Raw genomic sequence first — 6266 nt, 5'->3', positions numbered from 1 at the left:
CCCAGTGGCGGGCAAAACACAAGATTTCTCCTTCAGAACCAGTCTAGATGTCTGTGTGTCTGAGCCCCTGGCGCCTCCTCTGGCCACCAGGCAGATGCAGCTGGGCTGAGAAAAACCCACGGGACTTCATTCTAGCCCTGCTGCAAGCTACAGCCATGTGTCTGTTCAAGGCCCTTGCTTTTAGGCCAGTCTGCTCATTTTTCTCCGTTGATTCCAAGGAAACAAAGTGGCCGGAAGGAGGCTGGTGGGACTAGGCAGGGTGCATGGCGTTCTTTTTTTTTTTTTTTTTAAATATGGAATGCTTCACGAATTTGCGTGTCATCCTTGCGCAGGGGCCATGCTAATCTTCTCTGTATCGTTCCAGTTTTAGTATATGTGCTGCCGAAGCGAGCACAGGATGCATGGCGTTCTTGGGGGCATGTTGTATTCCTGGAGGTATAGTACTGATGAGTAAGTGGTATTAAGGAAGGAAGAATCTGGGGTGCCTGAGGGGCTCAGTCAGTTAAGCGCCCGACTTCAGCTCGGGTCATGATCTCACCATTCACGAGTTCAAACCCCGCGTCAGGCCCTGTGCTGACAGCTTAGAGCCTGGAGCCTGCTCCAGATTCTGTGTCTCCCTCTCTCTCGGCCCCTCCCCTGCTTGCACTCTGTCTCTATCTCAAAAATAAATAAACATTAAAAATTTTAAAAAAGAAAGAAAAAGGAAGGAAGAATCTGATGTGGGCCAGTGCATGCAGGGGAATTGTAAATTTTAATGAAATACGTTTTTTAAGAATTTCTGTCTCAGTCAAAGATGTGTTGATGTGAAAATAAAACCATCAACAGCCAAGGTTACAAGGGTGGAGCAGGTGCCCGCAGGCACCAGGAAATCCTGGGATGGAGCCAAATGGGAGAGCAGTCCAGGACTCCTGGGAGCTGTCTGGTCACAGGCAGCACCTCCCTGGCACCAGACCTGAGGCTGCTCATCCATCTCCTGCTTCTGGGCACCCCTCTCTGCAGGTGCGCTCTTGGTTCCTGCTCCCCTCCCAAAATTTGAGCTCATACAAACATGACTCTGGGTTCATCTGGTCATGGCACTTGACCCAGTGCTTGGAGAGCCACTATCAACCAAGGAAACCCTCTTCTGGCCCCTTTGTGGAGGGTGTCCAGGGACAGAGTGCCCCAAGCACCTGTGTCAAAGTCCTGGGCAGCGGTAGGGCCACTGTTTGTCAGGAGGTCCCACGTGGAACCTGTCTAGAAAGTAGCTGCCCGTATTTTAAAGTGGGAGCAGGGATGGAGATTCGGGGGAGGGCTGCTGACGCCGCTCATTCCTCACATTGGCACCACTACTGCCTGAACTCCCACCCTAACCCTGGCCTTACTTATCTAATTAAGCCTGACTCAAAAAATAAATAAAAATAAGATAAAATAAAATAAAATAAAATAAAATATTAAAATAAAATAAAGTAATAAACCTGACTCTGCCATTCACTCTTATGTACCTTTGAGCTCCTTTCTTAATCGCTGATACCCAAAAGTGGAACAGATAACAAGGGCACTTTCCTTCCAGGGTTGTTATGAGAATTAAATGAGATAAGAGTTCAGAAACATAAACTATTTGGGAAATAATAAAGATAATAGACCTCTTTGGCCTAAATGCAGCTGGAAATCATAGAAAATGTAGATGGGTGTAGATTGGAGATATGATCTTATTCTAGAAAGATGAAATATGTTTTGAATTGACACAAGAGTGAAGTACATTTCATTAAACAAAAAGAAAATAAGGTAATTTATGTGTAGCCCTATAAACATGACTCACAAAATAGAACTATAAAATAGTTTGCCTTGCTCTTGGATGAAATATAAGCTAAATTCCCATATGACCTCTTCTTTACCCCCTGGCCTGGCAGTAATTTTCAGCTCTTTCTTCCTCCCAGAGGCTTTCGTGATCAAGCTGTAAAATGACCCCATGCTGTTTCTCTCATGTCAGCAGCCACCTCTGGTCCACTGGAAACATTCACTCATCTTTCGCCCCCATGATCTCTGGCCTTGCAGGCAGACCCCAATGCGGCCCCTCTCCTAGCTGCACTGTGAACACATCTGGCCAGCCTGTCTCCTGCCATTAAGATTTCCCTGCCCTAGTTCACTGTATCCCTGAACTCCAAAGGACATGTATTGAGCCTTCTGAGTGATCCCACAGAAGCTCCTTTCCCTAAGCTTGAGGTGAGGAACAAGCATCTTTTACTATCACCCTGGAGAAAGGGGATTCACAACCCTAACTCCCCAAATATGTCCACAGAGCCCGGTGCGCTGCAAATGCTCAGTAAATGGCAATCATCCCAGCCTTCTGATCCTGCCTCCCAGAGACCTACCTGCCTCTCAATGGCCACTGGGAATTGACTGCCCCTTTCCTGAGCAGTTCTTTTTTTTTTTAATCTTTAAACATTTGTTTATTTATTTTGAGTGGGGGGAGGGGCAGAGAGAGAGGGAGACAGTGGATCTGAAGAAGGCTCTGCACTGTTAGCAGAGAGCCCAACATGGGGCCTGAACTCACAACATGTGAGATCATTCCCTCAGCCAAAGTTGGGCACCTAACGTACCGAAAATAAAGGAATTTTTATTAATTGAGTGCCCCAGAGAAGCTCAAGAGCAGAAACTAGTCTGGAGAGTGCAAGAAACCTCCATTAAGGGGCTCCGTGTTGACAGCTTGGAGCCTGGAGCTTGTTTCAGATTCTGTGTCTTCCTCTCTCTCTGCCCCTCTCCTGCTCATGCCCTGTATCTCTCTGTCTAAAAATAAATAAACATTAAGAAAAAAAAATTTTAAAGGGGGATTGAGGGGCCCAGGGAAGCTTGGGAGCAGAAATGAGCCTGCTTGAGGATGGGGAACAAAAATTCTAGGCCTAGGGGTAAGGGAAGAGACACCCAGGTGCCCCTTCCTGAGTAGTTCTAAGCCCTAAGTCCCAAAGGCAATTCCAGGTCCCTAAGTGAGACAGTTATTGAGAGGCCAAACTGAGATTCCACTCCAAGCCAAAATATTCCTTTCTGGTCTTTGCCAACTGCCTCCAGGGAGAACAGTATCCCTACCCCTATATTATGAGGATGGATGGGCTAGTGAGAAAGAGGAAGATATCCATCCAGCCACAGAAATGTGATGGGTATGGCAGTGTCCCAGGCAAGCACCAAATAATCCCCACGTTGGCTGCTGGCTATTTTGTCCCATTAGGGACTTACTTAGGGAACTTATGGGAGAAGAATTAGGAGGCCCTTGCTCAGTGTGACCAAAGGGACCTCAGGAAGTACTAGGCCTTGAAGTAGAATGAAAACCATGCCCCAGGAAACAGGAGAGGAGGAGACTGGAAGGAGGAAGATAATGAGTGTGGGGAGAAAGGGAGAACCCTGAAGTCAGAGATGCCTTGGGGAAAAACCTTGGATCTGAGGGTCAACCCAGAATCGCTGAGGGAGGGGTCCATGCTCAATTCTCAGAGTGGCTCAGGAGGAGACAGATGGTCTGGAAGGCCAGGCAGTGCCCCAGGAACATCTACACCAGCAAGCCTATCTCAGATGATTAAAAATGGCAGCAGATAAATTTAACTAAACATGAGTAATGGGGACACAAAGGGGAAGTGAAGAGAAATAGAATATTTTAGCAACATAAGGAAATGAGAAGAAAATGACTTTGCAATGAAATGTCAAACTTCTGTGCCTGGAGGAGATGTAATCTGGTCATTGCAGGCTCAGGGGAGCGGGGGAGTCTGTGGTTATTTCAAGCAAATTTTAATTCACTATAATTTAATAACATATGGCCAAATCCCTTTGGGTTGGTGTCAGGGGATAGAACTGGGATTCAGAGAGTTACCTGGGGTGTTTATTTTCATTGCTTTACAGGAAACTGTGTGATTATTCATCCACCATCCATCCATCCATCCATCCACCCATTCATTCAGAGAGTAAATGTTAAAGCCTGAGGATTAGAAAAACAAAAGATGGGGTGGGGTGGGGGGCCTGGGTGGCTCAGACTTCTGACTCTTGATTTCAGCTCAAGTCATGATCTCTCAGTTCATGAGTTCGAGCCCTGCATCAGGCTCTCCTAACAGTGCGGAGCCTGCTTGGGATTCTCTCTCCCCTTCTCTCTGAGCCTTGGGTGTATTTTCTCTCGCATTCTCTCTCCCTCTTTCAAAATAAATAAACTTTAAAAATTAATTTAAAAAAAAAAAAAGAAAAACAAAAGAGCCCTGCCATCTCCTGCCCCCCCAGGAGACAGACAAGTGAACAGACAGTTACAATATAGGGTCACATTCTGGGCCTAACACTTGCTGTTCATTAGAAGTGTGTGAATTGAATGTATGAATGAAAGGGTGGTTCTGGTAAGGCCAGAAAGGAGTGAACATCAAGCTGGGTCTTGAAAAATGAGTAAGAGTTCACCAGGTGGACAAATAAGTTGTGAGTAGCCCAGGGAGAAGGGACCACATGTAACAAAGGAGTGTGGGTTACAGTCATGGAGTTGGAGATCGCCCAGGGAAAGGGGACAGGATAAGAGGAGGAAACAGACAAGGAGACACAAGATCAGTGGGGTTTGGATGGGGAATCACACCCTCAGAAAGGCAGACTCTGAAGACCTCCCATTCCACCTAAAGCCCACCCTCATGGAAATCTTGACTCCAACCTAGATGCCTATTTACCCTTCCAGCCTCAACTCAGGCATCATGTCCCCCAAGAAACATTCCTTTCTGACTTAGCCTGGGGTGAGTCCCCTTCCCCATGCATGCTCCTGGTATACCCTGTGCCACCAACCCTGTCACTGCCCATCCCACCCCTACCTATATTGGATTAGCTTGTCTGTATGCCTGCCCATCTCCCAGTGGAAGGGATCCCCAGCTCTGGTGATACCCCCCAACACTGATGCCTCCCTGGGTTCTAGCCAGGCTGTCCTGTCAATGGTATCCCATCCCAAAGATTATCCATCCAGAAAAGTGGCTCCAAAATCTGAGGCCTAAATCAACGGTTGCTGGGTGGTGTGGCGGAGAGGAAGTTGTTTTAGTTCACACCACATTGGACCTTTCTGCTCCTCTAGAGGGACTCAGGAGTGTCCGAGGTAAGAACTCTTTTTAAGCTCCCAGGACCCTGGCTGGAAGGGGTGGGTGGTTAGGACTTCTGGGCCTGGGGAAACAAAGTCATAGAAGCCTGGCCCCAAGGCAGAGAAGCCAGAAGTGCTAAAGAGGTCAGGTCCGGGCCTAGCAGTAGAGGGACAGGTAGCCAGCCACCTCCCTGAACACAGCTGCCCCCAATACATGGCCAGAGGGAAATGATAGAGCTGCAGGTGCCCTGGATGTCCTGGTTGCTAGGCGGCAACCAAGGCTGTAGCAGCCGGCAGGTCACCATGGTAACGGCAGGGCCTGTCTCCCGCGTTAGCCCTCTAGACCTGTGCCTCTGTGCCGGGAGGTGCAGGAAACGCCCAAGATGTGGGGTCCCAGATGCCAGTGGATGTGTGGCAGTCACCTCCTGGCAAAGGCCCAGGCAGGTCGAAGACCCAGCTGATTTTAACTTCCACATTTTCTCACCTCCCAGCGGTCACACCTATGCAGTTTGAGCCAGGCATAACAGTTGTAGGGGAAAAATAAAATTTGGCTTTGGATCAGCCACACCAGATCTTTCATTTTCCAGATGAAATAGAACCCAGAGAGGGAAACACACTTGTTGGTGACCATACAACTGCAGTCCTTCAAATAAGGCTGAATAGAAAATGGAAAAGAAGAAAATGATGCAAATGACCAAAAACCTAATCTAAAATGTGTTCTATTTTTTAATTACCATTTTAAAATTTAAATTGTTTTAGGGGCGCTTGGGTGACTCAATCGGTTAAGCGTTCAAGTTGGGCTCAGGTCATGATCTCACAGTTCTTTTCTTCTTCTTCTTCTTCTTCTTTTTAATGTTTATTTTTGAGAGAGAGAGTGAAAGAGTGCAAGTGGGGTAGGGGCAGAGAGAGAGGGAGACACAGAATCCGGAGCAGGCTCCAGGCTCTGAGCTGTCAGCACAAGAGCCTAATGCCAGGCTTGAACTCAGGAGAGCTGTGAGATCAGGACCTGAGCCGAAGTTGGATGCTTAACCGACTGAGCCACCCAGGCTCCCCACGATCTCACAGTTCTTGAGTTAAAGCCCCACATCGGGCGAGCTCACTGCTGTCAACATGAGCCTGCTTCAAATTCTGTACCCCCCCTCCGCCCCGCTCTCGCTCATGTGCTCTCTTTCTCAAAAATAAAAATAAATTGAAAATTTAAATTGTTTTAAAC

General features: G+C 47.6%; 1 non-coding gene across 1 annotated transcript; it reads right to left on the bottom strand.

Annotated features, from left to right (window-relative positions):
* Positions 1-287: 287 nt before the first annotated feature.
* Positions 288-394, bottom strand: LOC115503607. Its single transcript, XR_003965442.1, has one exon. It is a non-coding gene; the product is annotated as a U6 spliceosomal RNA (small nuclear RNA).
* Between the last annotated feature and the right edge of the window lie 5872 nt (positions 395-6266).

The sequence above is a fragment of the Lynx canadensis genome, chromosome E2, assembly GCF_007474595.2.
Source record: "Lynx canadensis isolate LIC74 chromosome E2, mLynCan4.pri.v2, whole genome shotgun sequence".
Taxonomy (NCBI): domain Eukaryota; kingdom Metazoa; phylum Chordata; class Mammalia; order Carnivora; family Felidae; genus Lynx; species Lynx canadensis.
This window is presented reverse-complemented; position numbering and strand designations above follow the sequence as displayed.